Genomic DNA, 18,381 nt, shown 5'->3' on the forward strand with positions numbered 1-18,381 from the left:
TATCTCTTTTTCAAACTTGATTTCTCCCTTGTTCTCCTACCCTCAATTTTGTCAAAAACTTAATTTTATTTTCCTGGCTTTACAGATGCTTTAAATCTCTTTTCTCTATTAAGAGAGTCAATGAGTATTGAACCTAGACAAGCATCGATCAAATACCTTTCTTGCGTATGTTATTTGTCAAGGAATTACTGTTTTCCACTCTGAGACTTCCTTTTCCTTATCGGCTAGATGAATGCCTGCCCATCCCTGAAGGCTGAGCTCAAGAAGTTCCCCTTCTGTGCTCCCTTCTCGCATCTAGAAAGCAGAGTTGATCACTTTGTAGCAGCACTGCACCTGCCTCTGTGGATTCACTCATCACACAGCATCTTTCTGTTTGCATCTGTCTGTATTTATAGATTATCAGCCTCTTTTGAATAATGGCTACATGTCTTTCACATTTCTATGACCAATATCTAGTCTCTGGTAGGTCAATACCAGACAAGCAGTAGGTATTAACCAATGTGTGTAGATGGTACAAATAAATTGATGAATTTTAAAATAATGAAAAAATGGAATATTTTGGAAGTGTTTATAATAGTAAATACATCGACTGGCAAGCATCCATTGTGTTCCCTCTGAATAACATCATACTATGAGTTATTGGGGACAGGAGGAGGACATAATAGTACTTGCTTGGCTAGGGATACAAAATTCCAATTTATGATATTTTCAAGAAGTTAATTGTCCTGAGAGGGTTAAAATTAAAATGAGTTTAAGTAGTTAAGTTTTGAAATGTGGAATGATCTTAACAATATGCATTCTCTGTTGGGTGGTAAAACTGATTAAGCAAGGATACGAAGACAAAACAACAAAAGTGGTTTATTTGAAGAATGGAAAGAAGATCTGTTTGAGAGACTGGAAAGGTGGGTGATAATTAAAGATCAGTGGACAATATGATTAAGTAGTAGTGTGGACGACCATTAGAGGGTAGGAGTCAGATTATGGCAATGCCTTAAGACTCAGATAGAGAAAGTTATATTTGATGTTAATGGAAAGCTGTTGTTCAGTTTTGAACAAGAGATTAACTTGATTAAAAAATCAATTAGTTGAGAATGGTATAAAGAGTATATTAGAGCATTATAAACTAGAGAGAGGGAGATTGTACAAGAGACATTAGAAATCCAGGTGTAGGAAGAAAGGGGCCAAGATTAGAGTGTTTACAACCCAAATTGAAGCAAAAATATTGATCTGGAAAATGTTTCAAGGCAAAAATCATGAGTCATATTAGATGATACGATGTGGGTGAAAAATAATCCTATTTAAAAGTCAAAACCTTACCATATAAATATTGAAAATTAATAAATTTGATATATACTATTCCAGTGTTAGCCTTGAATATCATAAATCAGTAAAGGAAATGTAATTTCCTGATGTTTGATGATGCTAGACATTAATCTTTTCCTGTAATAGTTTAACATGAAGGATAATTCGTACTCATTATTTTAATATTACTTGTAAAGCTGTAGTTTATAGACTTTGCAAGTGATTATAACAGAATTGTTCATCTATGCATAATATACCCATCCAAGAAAGAGTTTATGCTCATCTACTGGGGTTGCCATAACAAAATATTACATATGGGGAAACTTAACAGAAACTTATTTTCTCACAGTTCTAGATGGTGGAAGTTCGAGATCAACATGTTAGGAGGCATTATTTCTCCTGAGACTTCTCTCCTTTGTAGACGGTCTCTCCACTGTGTGTGCATGCACCCTTCGTGTCTCTTCCTTTTTTACAAGGACACAAGTCTATTGGATCCTCATTTTAACTTAACCTTCTCTTTAAAGACCTTCTCTTCCAATATCATTACACTATGAGGTACTGGGGATTGGGACTTCAACATATGAATTTTAAGTAGACAGCACTCAGCCAATAACAAGACTTATGGCAGATGTTTTAAACATAATATTTGATATAGCTGGGTTGTGTCCCCACCCAAATTTCATCTTGAATTGTAGCTCCCATAATTCCCATGTTTTGTGGGAGGGATCTCGTGGGAGATAACTGAATCACAGGGGTGGTTTTCCCCTATACTGTTCTCATGGTAGTAAATAAGTCTTATGAGAGCTGATGGTTATATAAGGGGAAACTCCTTTCAGTTGGCTTTCATTCTGTCTTTGCCAGCTGCCATGAAATATGTCCCTCTGCTCTTCCTTCATCTTCCACCATGACTGTGAGGCCTCCCCAGTCATTTGGAACTGTGAGTCAATCAAACCTCTTTTCTTTATAAATTACCCAGTCTCCAGTACGCAGCATGAAAATGGACTAATACACTAAATTGGTGCCAGTAGAGTGGAGTGCTGATGTTAAGATACTTGAAGATGTGGAAGGAACTTTGGAACTGGATAACGGGCAGAAGTTGGTACCATTTGGAGGGCTCAAAAGAAGATGGAAAAATGTAAGGAAGTTTGGAACTTCCTAGAGCCTTATTGAATGGCTTTGACCAAAATGCCGATAACTATGGACAATGAAATCCAGACTGAGGTAGTCTCAGATGGAGATAAGGAACTTGTTAGGGACTAGAGTAAACATGACTCTTGCTATGCTTTAGCAAAGGGACTGGTGGCATTTTGCTCCTGCCCCAGAGATTTGTGGAACTTGGAACTTGAGGGAAATGATTTAGAGTATCTGGTGGAAGATACTCTAGGGACTTGGTGCCCTGCCTCCCAGCAACTCTAGCCATGGCTAAAAGGGGCCAAGGTACAGCTTGGACTGTGTTCAGAGTGTGCAAGTGCCAAGTCTTCGAAGGTTCCAGGTGGTATTGAGCCTGCAGGTGCACAGAAGTCAAGAACTGAGGTTTAACCTCTGCCTAAATTTCAGAGGATGTATGGAAACACCTGGATGTCCAGGCAGAACTTTGCTGCAGGGGTGGGGCTCTCATGGAGAACCTCTACTAGGGCAGTGTAGCAGGAAAACATGGCATCAGAAGCCCCATACAGAGTCCCTACTGGGGCACTGCCTAGCGGAGCTGTGAGAAGAGGGCCACCGTCCTCCAGACCCCAGACAGGTAGATCCACCAACAGCTTGCACTGTGCACCTGGAAAAGCCACAGACACTCAACACCACCCCATGAAAGCAGCCAAGAAGGTGGCTGCACCCTGCAAAGCCACAGGGGCGGTGCTGCCCAAGACCATGGGAGTCCACCTCTTGCATCAGTGTGACGTGGATGTGAGACACGGAGTCAAAGGAGATAATTTTGGAGCTTCAAGATTTGACTGCCCCGCTGGATTTTGAACTTGCATGGGGCCTGTGGCCCCCGCATTTTGGCCAATTTCTCCCATTTGGAATGGCTATATTTACCCAAGGCATGTAACCCCATTGTATTTAGGAAGTAACTAACTTGCTTTTGATTTTACAGTCTCATAGGTGGAAGAGATTTGCCTTGTCTCAGATGAGACTTTAGATTGTGGATTTCTGAGTTGATACTGAAATGAGTTAAGACTTTGGGGGACTGTTGGGAAGGCATGATTGGTTTTGAAATGTGAGAGCATGAGATTTGGAGAGACCGGGGCAGAATGATATGGTTTGGCTCTGTGTCCCCACCCAAATCTCATCTTGAGTTTTAGCTCCCATAATTCCCACATGTTGTGGGAGGTATCTGGTGGGAGATAACTGAATCATGGGGGCAGTTTTCCCCATACTGTTCTCATGGTAGTGAATAAGTCTTATGAGAGCTGATGGTTTTATAAGGGAGAATCCTTTTTGCTTGGCTCTCATTCTCTCCCTTTGCTGGCTGCCATGAAAAACATCCCTTTCCAGCTGCATCCATGTCCCTACAAAGGACACAAACTCATCCTTTTTTATGGCTGCATAGTATTCCATGGTGTATATGTGCCACATTTTCTTAATCCAGTCTGTCACTGATGGAAATTTGGGTTGATTCCAAGTCTTTGCTATTGTGAATAGTGCCACAATAAACATACGTGTGCATGTGTCTTTATAGCAGCATGATTTATAATCCTTTGGGTAGATACCCAGTAATGGGATGGCTGGGACATATGGTACATCTAGTTCTAGATCCTTGAGGAATCTCCATACTGTTTTCCATAATGGTTGAACTAGTTTACAATCCCACCAACAGTGTAAAAGTGTTCCTATTTCTCCACATCCTCTCCAGCACTTGTTGTTTCCTGATTTTTTAATGATTGCCATTCTAACTGGTGTGAGATGGTATCTCATTGTGGTTTTGATTTGCATTTCTCTGATGGCCAGTGATGATGAGCATTTTTTCATGTGTCTGTTGGCTGTATGAATGTCTTCTTTTGAAAAATGTCTGTTCATATCCTTTGCCCACTTTTTGATGGAAACCATCATTCTTAGCAAACTATCACAAGAACAGACAACCAAACACCGCATGTTCTCACTCATAGGTGGGAACTGAACAATGAGATCACTTGGACTCGGGAAGGGGAACATCACACACTGGGGCCTATCACGGGGAGGGGGGAGGGGGGAGGGATTGCATTGGGAGTTATACCTGATGTAAATGACGAGTTGATGGGTGCTGACGAGTTGATTGGTGCAGCACACAAACATGGCACAAGTATACATATGTAACAAACCTGCACATTATGCACATGTACCCTAGAACTTAAAATATAATAATAATTAAAAAAAAAACATCCCTTTACTTTTCCTTTACTTTTCCTTTACTTTTCCTTTGTCTTCCACCATGATTGTGAGGCCTCCCCAGCCATTAGAACTGTGAGTCAATTAAACTTCTTTTCTTTGTAAATTACCTAGTCATGCATGTGCAGTGTGAAAATGGACTAATACAATAATCTATATTTTATTACTTCTTTGACGGTTCCAATAACTATTAAACATTTCTTTGTGTGATATAAAATTGCTTTCTAAAATCCAAAGAACTTCAGAAAATATGCTCATGTCCTTCATATAATTTTATTTTCCCTCTTCTGCATGAGCTAATAATTTAAGTTCCTTGACTTTACAAATTTTTGACCTCTAAATTGGCCCATATTTTATCTTCTCCTTTCTATAATAGCTAGAAAAATAAGTGGTCCCATGTACATATTTAGATTCTAATACTTTCCTGAAAATCTTTTACAAAAAATAGACTGCTTTCTTGATGTGTGAGTTTGGGATGTTACTTAATTTTTCTACACCTCAGTTTTCTACACTTTGAGGTAGAATAAAAATATTTATCTCATAAATTCTGTAAAAATCAACTAAAATCCTATGTGGGAAGATACATGTACAGGCTGTTTTCTCATTTTATGCCCTCACTCCCTCTTCTTAAATATAAGAATACAACCTGTTCTCAAGTAGGTCAAAATTCAGTAGCTCAAGATCTCTGTTAAAAGCATTGTTTACTGTACTGTGTTAGAGATTGTGATTTCACATAACTTTTAAGTTTTGTACGGTTGTTTGTTGCCTAATTAAATGTCCCAGATTTCTTTGTATTTTTAAAATGCCTTATATCTGTTTTTAATTTTTCTTCTATTGGTTGTGCCACATCAGTTTATCAGCCGTCACTTTTTATTAAAATCAGTGAAACTTCTTCTATCAGCCTCCCTCACTTTAATTTGCTGTTCCAAATAACCTGTGAGCTGGAAAATCACATAATCAAGGCTATTGGAATTTGAGCAGATGTAGGAGAGTAGGAGTTATCAAGTCTCAACCCTGGATTCTGGTCTATGCTGGGTTATTTTTATGTCAGTTAATCCTCATAACAGCCCAAGGAGGGGGGTACTATTATTACTGTCATTTTGCAGATGAGGACACTGAGACTTCAGGAAATAATTTACTGAAAGATAAATATGTAGGAAAGAGTAGAGTCAGCAGCTGAAATCAGATGTTCCAATGCCAGGTTCGATACCACTACACCATATACCCTGAAGTGAGATACTCCCGTAATGAAATCCTAAGGGCCCCAGGTTTGTTGCACCAGATTCATTTATTTACGATTTTGAATTATAGAACTTCTCTCAAAGATTTTAAGAACTGTTATTACATTTAATTACACATCATAACACTAGTTCTCTGCTAACTTATATATAATAAAATTTCATAAGGTAAAAATAATACTCAAGGAAATCTTGTTCAACAATAATCATAGAAAATGGCTGATGTTCATTGAGTGATGTGTCTCTGTTCTATGTTCTTTACCTTTACTTACATGTATCACCACATTCAATCTTCACCATTACCTGTGAGTTCACTACTGTTATTATAACTATTTTATAGGTAAAGAAACTGAGGTTTTGAGTAGTAATTTTCTACGATTCAAATCCAGTCAGATAAAACTAGTAGGAGAATCAAAACCAGAGAAGCTTCCTTTAGCACTCAGCACTGAAAACACAGAACATTTCAAAATGATACTCATTATTTATTAATGGTTTGGGTTCACTGAGCAAAACTATACCTTGCCTTGACAGAATTCAGTCTCAGGACCCCAGAAGTGATTATATAAGGCTGTGGGTCAAGCTAGAAGTCTAGGGGATGAAACCTACATATTTATTGGAATTTTATTAATAAGTAACCCAAATTAACAGATTTCTAATATTATCCCTAGAACTGTTGGTGAGGCCTAAATTTAACCCCTGTGCTTTCCCTATGGAAGAAGGCTTCCAAGGCTCAATGTGTTTTCTGCACTCTGTGGTTGCTTCCTGCAATAATTCTATCTTATTTTGTGGAGTTAGGGGAGTACCATCTCCATAACTACTCCCCTCTTCCCGTTTTGCTTTTAAGATCATCAAACATTTGAAACCTGGTGCACAGTCATCTTACCTTTTCCACTTTTTGCCTACATCATTGAGGACTCAAGTTCTCAACTGGAGCAGAATGGATGAATAAATAAAGGTTTCTTGATATTTACAAATTTAGTCATCCTAATCTTCACCAAACCAAACCAACACTTTTTTATTTGCCTGGAACTTTCTTACTTCCAATTTGTAACCATAGCTCACTACCTTCGCAATTGTGTTATTATCTTATGTCTACTATATTGGCTTCCTTTTTTCATAAAACCTAGCTCCATACTCTCCTTTTTCTCCAACGATATTCCCAGTCCCCAGCTGTTTCCTTTCACCTCATATCCTCAACCCATACTTCCCTCATTTTCTTCTCCATTCAATCTAGACCCTACAGACCAACATTCCATGCTTAAATTACCTCTGTCCCATCACTGACATCAGCTTCACAGAGTCCCTCCTCTGCTTTAATACCAACAGCTGTTTCCTTTCCTATTTCTTGACTGCAAACAGAGACAAGCTGAAAGCAACATAGCTGAGTACAATGACAAATGTACCATAATCATCCTCAGCCTTTGCTAAATGTTTTCTCCCATGCTTCACTATGGCCATTTTCAGATCTTCACTGTTACCTTCAAGCCTCCTGTTGACTTTCAGCAGTCACACTGTTTTCTTTTTCCAGAAAAAAAGAGAAGTCACTAGGAATGAATAACACATCCATCTTAATTTTCTTTTCTAATGTCTCAGAGAAAAAGATGTATCTATTCATAACCAGTCAGTTCTTCTACCTAGTTTGAGATTCACTTCCTCTCTCATAATCTTGCCCCATCAATAATCTAATTTGTCAACTAAATCTTCAACCTGTTTACAGAACTGAAAGCCACAGTCTATACAGTGGTGATTTCCCACCAAGCATCACTGTTTCCACCAGCAGTTTCCTCCAGATGAATGCTGTCTGTCATTGTTACTATCCTGAACCGAGTCTTCCAAAATGGCCAAAACCTCATGGCACCAAAACATCTATGTGCACAAGTGTATGTGTGTGTGTGTGTGCGCGTGTGTGTGTGTGAGTGTGAGAAGGGGGAAGAAAGTAAGGGACACATCTTAATTTTCTGCTTATTCCTTTTCTTTTGACCTCAAGGGGTATTTTAAACCAAAGATCAAACCCTTGAGTCCAAAGTTCTCATTTGCAACAGAAGTAAATAAATGGTAAAACTGCCATCAAGAAATAGGTGCTAATGTTTAGAACAGATAAATTGACCTAATAATTTTGCCACCCACTATACGTGTAAAAAACCTCATGCCTAGTTTAAATGTACAGTTTTCTAAATAAAAGTCTAAAAGGCCTCAAATATCTTGTATGTTTTGTTTTTATCATCAAATGCATTTATAAAGTAGACACATAAACTTTTACCAAATGTATTTTTTAAATGGTGGGATAAAGGAGTTATATAACTAGAAAATCTGGTTATAAATAAATAAATAAACCCACTCATGAGCACATGTCATTTTATGCTGAAATAAGTGTGCTAAAAGCAATAATGAATATGTGTAGCATGCTTAGAAATTCCCTGTAAAATATTTAAAAGTTTAAGAGTTGCCATACTGAACTCATTATAATCTGTCCATCAGAGAAAAAAGTTGGCGTTTTCTTTCACAGCCCTGGAAATGGTCATTTGCAGCAGAAATTTCATAATAGAAGCCTCGAGTAATAAAATAAAATTACCAATAAAATCATTCAGGGTGATTTTTTAGATGCTCTCATAGCTCCCTTGAATAGGAGCAGGGGTATAGGATGCATACAACTCAGAAAAACAGCACTTTCTTTCCTCTGGCTTAAGAATCAACACATAATTTTTATTTGGCTTCCTTCAAGTAAAACCAAGCATAAAACATAATAGTTATTAATGTCAGCAAAAAGCAGAGAAATCGATATTAAGTGACAAAAAGATTCTGATTTCTAGAACCACAAAGCAAGGGAGTTGAGAGTGACAAAATAAAATCAGAAAAGTATGTCGATGTGTATGTTGAGTGTGGGTAGTGCTTCCTTCGACAAGAATGCTCTAGAATTACAGTGGCAGGCAGCCTTCCAGCACTGAGGTTTGAAAGAGGTTACATCTTGAGAAGCTGCAAGCAGAACCGGATATCCCCCTATATATGCAAGACAAGAAAAAATGGCCTGGCCCATGAGCAAATTGTGAGTTAAATCCATTTCTGCCACTTGCAAAAAATTTCCTTCCATCTCTTTGCTTTTTATTCCAAATCCCAACTGCACTCTCCATTTCACTAGGAAATCTGGAAATCACTTTGGTTGAGGAAGGGTGGAAAGGACAGGAAGAACAGATATTAAACTTGGAGAGTATGTGGAGCATGGGCAAGGGAATCTGCTTATGGGGCGATGAGGAAGCCATCTAGAAACCAAGGCCCATTGAGGACCATGCTGCACCCCACCACCTTACTAGAAGCATCCCCAGCAACAAACAGGAGGTAAGGGGCACACACAGATGTGTCAAGGAGTATGTGAGCAGAAGGACAACTTACCAATGTGATCAAATATGCCCTTGGCCATTTCATCAAATGACACTGGCAAATGCTATCACCTCTCCTTCCGTGCATTTGTTAAAAAAAAAAAAAAAAAAGTGCTACACCCCCTTCCCAACAAATTAAACTGGGAACATGATTGATAACGTGCTTTTCATGATTGCAACTCAATTCGGAGGAAGTTTCCATATAAATAGAAGTTAAGGTTATTACGATTCCAGTTGCCCAGGTTTCATAATAAAGTTCAGAAATTTTGCTAGGAGCACTGGGGTAAGGTGGTTTTGAAAAGCGTCATGAATACTTCAGACTTCCCCTGGAGCAGGCTTTGGGAAATATTTTTACTTCTCTCTGTACTTTCTTCATTTTCCTGACACTAAAATGAACTTTGAAAATGATGGCATCTGCTGTCCCCTCATCAAAAGGTGGGGCTCCAGACCATCTGTGTGACATTTTGCTAAAATAAGGAAATTTGATTTTAAAATTTGTTGCTAAATGTTTAAAAAAAAAAATCCCCTGCAAAGGTTAAAACCATAGTGAGGGACATCCTGGTGACTAAAATTGGGCTTGTTCCTATTAGCAAAGGCCAGGGCCCGCAGCGGGGAAATATAGAGCCACCTTTGTTGAAAACATCCTGACTTTTTGTCATTGCTGGATTCCTATGGAGCAACAGGCATGTGTCCTGCTTTCAGTTACATGTTACCCTCTTCCGTGCTATCTTAATTTAATGATTGGTGAGGTCATTACAAAAAAAAAACTATTGAACTGAGTTGTGTTAATTATATCTTTTTTGAACCTAAAATCTATTTTAAAGATGTTAAAATAAAAATATATAATCCCTGGCTGTATGTTAGTGGGGTGTGTGTGTGTGTCATAGCTAGAAATAAAAGTAGAGCAACTTCTTTGAGCCATTCCCTGTGAGTAACTTAAAACCTGGGGAAAATAACTTCAGCTCTTTCTCACCTACTTTCTCTCTCTCCTTCTCAAGGTGCAGGAAGCTGCACAAGCTAGAAAACTGAGAATTTAGAATTCACGCTCTTGTGCATTTTTTGACGTCACTTTTATTTAGTGAAGGGCCTTTAGTCAGTACTGAAGAAACCCAGTTTCTGACTTTTCCTCAATATCTCCATCTGCTCAAAATAGAGATAAATGGGCCAGGTGCAGTGGCTCATGCCTGTAATCCCAGCACTTTGGGAGGCTAAGGTGGGTGGATCACGAGGTCAGGAGATCGAGATCATCCTGGCCAACATGGTGAAACCCTGTCTCTACTAAAAACACAAAAATTACCCAGCCATGGTGGTGTGCGTCTATAGTCCCAGCTACTCAGGAGGCTGAGGCAGGAGAATCGCTTGAACCCAGGAGGCAGAGGTTGTAGTGAGCCGAAGATCGTGCCACTGCACACCAGCCTGGGTGACAGAACAAGACTTTGTTCAAAAAAAAAAAAGTACAGAATGAAAAATCACGGAAATAGCATCATATGAAGACAACGTTGGTAAGATTAGCACAGTAGCCTTTAATGAAAGGCTTTCTGGCTTCATCCTTAACGGCATGGTAGTCTTCGATAGGAAATAATTTCCATGTTACAATGAGTAGAAGGGAAAATTAAACATATTGGTAGCATATCTTTGAGCAGAAATATCTCTAGGGATACAATCAACCTGCAGCCTTGTTACATGGGGAAAGGCAATGACATGTATTTCATCATCAAGGCATCTTTATAAAGCTGGAAAAATTTGGTTTCTGATCATGGAAGCCTCTCCCAAATAATCAGAATATTCTGTGAGGCTGTGAGTTATCCAGAGAGTTGCTAATCAAACATCCATTTCATTTTCAAGTTCTAAATTGGGAATTTCAACAAGGTTCAAATACCTGAACTGCTTTTCTTAGAAGTGTTCTCTTTTTTTGGAGCGTAGGAATTGTGATTGCTTACAGTCTCTTACAGTGATAAAATCAGCTTTGGTTTGAGGATTCCTATGGTAATAATATTAATCTATTTAATTTTAGTTGTATACAAATTATTTCATAGATCATGACATGAAAATTTTTTCAGAAAATGAATTAGAAACTTCTGGGTTTTTTAAAAGAATGATGGACTTATGTTCCTATCCCCTTCTGCTCTCTAAAATAACAAGAAGAACAAGAAACCGAAGTATAAACTTTCATTTCAATAAAATTGGAGGCATTGGTAACCAGAACTACATTAGTAACTAGAAAGACTGCCAACTGTAGTGAAGGTCAAATGGAGATGAGTGAAGATGCTGAGGAAGCACATCTGAAGCTAGAATTTCAAGCAATGGGCCAGAACACAGTTCTTCAGTGCAAGTTGCCCGCACTTAACTATGTGATCAGTGTTAATGTCAACGCTAACAGGAAAAGCTGATGCCATAGATCTCCTTAGAAAGGTGCAAGATTGCATATTTCTGTCCCTTGAAAAAACACAGCCTGAAATGAATCACAAGGAAACAATCAGACTGTATAAATCAAGGATGTTGTGGACATTCAGCAGAAATGAAGCGGACCACCACTGAAAATTTGGTTTGAAAGTTCAGATTGATGATGTAACATGTACATACCTAGAAGGTATAGAAAGGCATGAATAGGTTTATTACTCACATAATGAGACTTTCTGGACGAAATGAAGTGGCTCCCATGAATATGCAAAAATAGCTTGAGAGAGAGGACCAAGAGATGGCTTGGGATTTTTATTGTGGTTAGGAGGTGGGTTCAGAGTGAAGGTTGTGAAGGTTCCCGCACAAGGGCAGGAGCTTGCATAGTTTTGTCAACTTAAATAACAAACCAGGAGTGGATGTCTAAAAGAAAGGATATATATTTGAGAATAAAGCATTGCAATGGGAATATGTGTGCCATAGTAAACTATGTGCATATTCACGGAGGTAAAGGAAGCAAATGTTTTTAAAATAAAAATGAGGAGAATTAAATAATTGTTTTGAAATAATTATTCGTGGCTATAAGGATCAATAACAAGGATGATGCCAGTCCAAGGTTGGACAGGCAGCTGTTGGGCAGATGTCCTTGCAGAAGTATTTTTTGTGGAAGGTTGCAATGGCCTTTGTGCAAGGTTGTGTTTTCGGTCTTTTTTGTTATCAAAAAAATAAATGTTGAGCATTTTTCATGTGTCTGTTAGCTGTATAGATGTCTTCTTTTGAGAAGTGTCTGTCATATCCTTTGCCCACTTTTTGATGGGGCTGTTTGGTTTTTTTATTCTACATTTGCTTAAGTTCTTTGTAGATTCTGGATATTAGCCCTTTGTCAGATGGGTAGATTGTAAACATTTTCTCCCATTCTGTAAGTTGCCTGTTCACTCTGATGGTAGTTTATTTTGCTGTGCAGAAGCTCTTTAGCTTAATTAGATCCCATTTGTCAATTTTGGCTTTTATTGCCATTGCTTTTGGTGTTTTAGTCATAAAGTCCTTGCCCATGCCTATGTCCTGAATGGTATTGCCTAGGTTTTCTTCTATGCTTTTTATGGTTTTAGGTCTTTCAACATCACTGGCCATCAGAGAAATGCAAATCAAAACCACAATGAGATACCATCTTACACCAGTTAGAATGACAATCATTAAAAAGTCAGGAAACAACAAGTGCTGGAGAGGAGAAATAGGAATACTTTTACACTGTTGGTGGGACTGTAAACTAGTTCAACCACTGTGGAAGACAGTGTGGCAATTCCTCAAGGATCTAGAACTAGAAATACCATTTGATCCAGCCATCCCATTACTGGGATGCTATAAAGACACATGCACACATATGTTTATTGCGGCACTATTCACAATAGCAAAGACTTGGAACCAACCCAAATGTCCATCAATGATAAACTGGATTAAGAAAATGTGCCACATATATACCATGGAATACTATGCAGCCATAAAAATGGATGAGTTAATGTCCTTTATAGGGACATGGATGAAGCTGGAAACCATCATTCTGAGCAAACTATGGTAAGGACAGAAAACCAAACACCGCCTGTTCTCACTCATAGGCGGGAATTGAACAATGAGAACAGCTGGACACAGGGTGGGGAACAATACATACTGGGGCCTGTTGTGGGGTGGGGTAGAGGGTAGGGATAGCATTAGGAGATATACCCAATGTAAATGATGAGTTAATGGGTGCAGCACACAAACATGGCACATGTATACATATGTAACAAACCTGCATGTTGTGCACATGTACCCTAGAACTTAAAGTACAATAAAATACATTATTTTATTATTCATCAGGGTTTTCTTAACATTAATGACTCCATTTTGATTCTGACCACATTCACAGTTTAAAACTCCAACTGCACCATAAAGGAAACACTTGGGCTTTTTTGTCAGCTTGCCTAAGTGTAGGGCAGAAGGGGAAGAGGCAAGATGAGTCTCAAAAGTTGTCAGCAGTCAAAACATCAAAATGTAGAGTCAGACTCTTTCTTACAAAGGGGCATTTTACAGAAGCAATGCCTTATGCTCTTCCAAAATGTCAATATAAAGATGTGAAAGCATACAAATCTGCTCAATATTAAAGATGAAAGAGACATGAAAAATAAATTCAGTGTGTGATCTTGGATTGGAAGCTGGATCAGAAAAACATACTCTAAAATACATTATTGGGACTGTTGGTAAAGTTTGAATATAAATGATATAGTTATTATTTAGCAGGGTTAAATTTCCTCAACTGAATAATTCTATTTTGGTTGTTTCAGAGAATTTTTTTTCTTAAGCTATACATCAAGTATTTCTGAGTAAAGAATCATGAAGTTTGCAATTGGTTCAGTAAATGATAATTTTTATATATGTACATTACAAGCGTGTACATACTTTTAATGGAGAGAAAGAGAGAAAAATTATCTCAAATAGTAAATCTAGCAGAAGAGTATACATAAGGTTACTTTCTTGCAAATTTTCTCTGCCTTCAAATTTTTTACAAAATAAAAAGACTAAATAACAGAGGTAGTGTGAATTCTCTTTACTGGAAATAAAAGAGCAGAATTCATGGACTGACAGATGAAGGTTTCTTGGGCCCTTTGTGCCACTAAGGATACTGGAAAGGGTCTCCTAACTGAGGACACACATAGGAGATGATGTTTGCAGGGTGGAGGACAGAGACTAGGTTCAGAGCTGCTAATTTTTGTTGAATGTGGAGAAGACAAAAACAACTTATACCCTCACATACAGCCTGGATCAGGCTAAAAATATTTACTCTATGCCAGGAAACAAATATACCAATCCAGATGACCTGCTGGCCAATCTGAACACAAACATTTGGCAGTAGCCAGTCCAGGACAAATTTATCTCATGCAGTCAATATAAAGAAATCAACTAGAAGAAATAGATACATTCCTAGAAACATACAACATACACAGATCGAATCCAGAAAAAATAGCCTGAACAGAACAATAACAAGTAAAGAGATTAAATCAATAATTAAAAAAACCTCCCAACAAAGAAAAGTCTAGGGCCAGGTAGCTTCACAGGTGAATTCTACCAAACATTCAAAAAAGAATTGATAGCAATCCTAAATTCTTCCAAAAAAAAAGTAGAAAAGGGAACATCTCCAAATTTATTTTATGAGGCCAGTGTCACCCTGACACCAAAGCCAGACAAAGACATCGCAAGAAATTACAGGTCAATATCCTTGAACATAGATGCAAAAATCTTCAATAAAATACCAGCAAACCTAATCCAAAAGTACATTTCGAGGATTACACACAGTGACCAAGTAGAATTTATCCCTGGGAACCAAAGAATGGTTCAACAGATGCAATACAGTTTGCATCTGTGCATCTACCCAAATCCCCTGTGGGATTGTAATCCCCATTGTTGAAGGTGAGGCCTGGTGGGAAGTGACAGGATCATGGGGGCGGGTTTCACATGAATGGTTTGGTACCATCCCCGTGGTGCTGTTCTCAAGACAGTTGAGTTCTCACAAGATCTGATCTTTTAAGTGTGTAGCACCTCTCTCCCGCCTTGCTCCTGCTTTTGCCATATGACATGCAAACTCCCGCACCGCCCTCTGCCATGATTGTAAGCTTCCAGAGACACCCACAGAAGCAGATGCCTGTGTTATGCTTCCTGTGCAGCCTACGGAACCATGAGCCAATTAAACTCCTTTTCTTTATAAGTTACTTAGTCTCAGGTATTTTTTTTTATAGCAATCCATGAACCACCTAGTACAATATGCAAATCTATAAATGTGATACACTACATTAACAAAATGAAAGACGAAAACCACAATCGGCCGGGCGCGGTGGCTCACGCCTGTAATCCCAGCACTTTGGGAGGCCGAGGCGGGCGGATCACAAGGTCAGGAGATCGAGACCACGGTGAAACCCCGTCTCTACTAAAAATACAAAAAATTAGCCGGGCGCGGTTGTGGGCGCCTGTAGTCCCAGCTACTCGGGAGCCTGAGGCAGGAGAATGGCGTGAACCCGGGAGGCGGAGCTTGCAGTGAGCCGAGATCGCGCCACTGCACTCCAGCCTGGGCGACAGAGCGAGACTCCGTCTCAAAAAAACCACAAAAAAACAAAAAACCACAATCATCTCAATAGATGCAGAAAAGGCATTTGAAAACATCCAACATCCTTTCATGATAAAAAGTCTTGGCCAGGTGTGGTGGCTTACGGCCTGTAATCCTACCACTTTGGGAGGTCAAGGCGGGTGGATCACCTGAGGTTGGGAGTTTGAGACCAGTCTGGCCAACATGGCGAAACCCTGTCTCTACTAAAAATACAAATTTAGCCAGGCATGGTGGTGTGTGCCTGTAATCCCAGCTACTCAGGAGGCTGAGGCAGGAGAATCACTTGAACACCAGAGGTGGAGGTTGCAGGGAGCCGAGATTGTGCCATTGCACTCCAGCCTGGGCAACATGAGTGAAACTCCAACACAGAAAAAAAAAAATAGAAGGAATGTACCTCACATTAATGGACACATGATAAGCCCATAGCTAACATCATAATCAATAGGACAAAACTGAAAGCTTTTTTTCTACTAAGGGGAACAATGCAAGAATGCTCACTTGTACCACTTATGTGTAACATAGTACTAGAAGTCCTAGCTAGAGAATTAGGCAAAAATAAAAAAAAAGATAAAATAAACACCATCCAAGTAAGAAATAAAGAAGTAAAATTATCTCTGCAGATAACATAATACACGTAGAAAACCCTAAAACCTCAACAAAAACTGTTAGAATTAATACATTTAATACAATTGCAAGATATAAAATCAATATATAAAAATTATGGAATTTTTTTATACACTAAGAGTAAACTATCCAAAAAGCAAAAGAAAAGGATGTCATTTACAATAGCAACAAAAATAATAAAATACTTAAGCAAAAACTTACTGAAAGGGATGAAAGTCGTGTACACTGAAAACTATAAAACATTGATTAAGGAAATTAAAGACGACATAGATAAATGAGGATAACTCATGTTCATGGACTGGAAGAATTAAAATTGTTAAAATGTCCATATTACTCAAAGTGTTCCACAGATTCAATGCAACCTATCAAAATTCCAATGGCATTCTTTATGGAAACAGAAAAAAAAATCTTAAAATTCATATAAACCACAAAAGACCTCAAGTAGCCAAAGCAATCTTGAGGAAGAAGGAACAAGCTGGAGGCATCACACTTTATGATTTCAAAATATTTTACAGAGGTGCAGAAATCAAAACAGTATGGTACTGGCATAAACCAAACATATAGATCAATGGAACAAAATAGAGATGCCAGAAATATATCCAAACATTTACGGTCAACTGATCTTCCACCAGGGTGCCAAGAACACACAACAGGGAAAGGACCGTCTCTTCGATAAAGATGCTAGGAAAACTGAATACCCACATGCAGAAGAATAAAATTGTATCTTTATTTCACACTATATATAAAAAAAAATCAACTCAAAATGTATTAAAGGCAAATACAAGATCTGAAACTCTAAAACTACTAACAGGGGAAAAAATATTTTTGACATTGATTTGGTAAAGATATTTTGGCTATGACAGCAAAAGTACAGGAAAAAAGAGAATTGATAAGTGGAATGCCAACAAACTAAAATTGATAAGTACTATTCCAACAAACTAAAAAGCTTCTGCATACCAAAAGCAACAATCAACAGAGTGAAAAGGTAACCTAAGAAATGGGAAAAAATATTTGTAAAACATACAAGGAGTAAGTGTTAATATTCAAAATATACATGCAATTCAAACAACTGAATCAAAAAGAAAACTCAGTTAAAAATGAGGAAAAAAGCTGAATAGATATTTATCCAAAGAAGACATACAAATGGACAACAAATAAAAGGAAAAGTGCTCAAAATCACAAATCATCAGGAAAATGCAAGTCAAAATTACCATGAACTATCACCTCACATCTGTTAGAATGACCATTATCAAAATTACAAGGAATAAAAAGTGTTTGCAAGGGTGTGGAGAAAAGTGAACCCTTGCACACTGTTGGTGATGCTGTAAACTGATACAGTCATTATGGAAAACAGTACATAGATTCCTCAAAAAATTAAAAATTGAAGTACCAAATGATCCAGCAATCATCCACTTCTGGATGTATATCCAAAGGAAATGGAATTTGGATTTCAAAGAGATATCTTCCCCCTCCATTGTTCACTGTAGCATTCTTCACAATGGCCAATATATGGAAACAACTTAAATAACCATCAACAGATGGCTGGGTAAGGCAAATGTGCTATGTGTGTATATACGTACAGAGATACGTATTTATGTTTGTATATATAACGTTATTGAGGCTTACAAAGAATAAAATCCTGCCATTTTTAACAACATGGATGAACATGGAAGACATTATGCTAAGTGAAATAAGCCAGACACAGAAAGATAAATACTGTATGATCTCATTTACATGTAAAATCTAAATAGTCAAATTCATAGAAGAATAAAGTAGTATGTTGGTTGCCAGGGACCAGGGGCAGGGGGAAATGGTGAGATGTGGGTCAAAGAATCCAAGTTTCCAGTTGTGCAAGATGAATGAGTTCTGATCTAACATACAGGAGGGTGATTACAGTTGACAATATTATATTGTATACTTGAAATTTTCTAAGAGGGTAGATCTTAAA

This window comes from Macaca fascicularis, chromosome 17 (assembly GCF_037993035.2).
Source record: "Macaca fascicularis isolate 582-1 chromosome 17, T2T-MFA8v1.1".
Taxonomy (NCBI): Eukaryota; Metazoa; Chordata; class Mammalia; order Primates; family Cercopithecidae; genus Macaca; species Macaca fascicularis.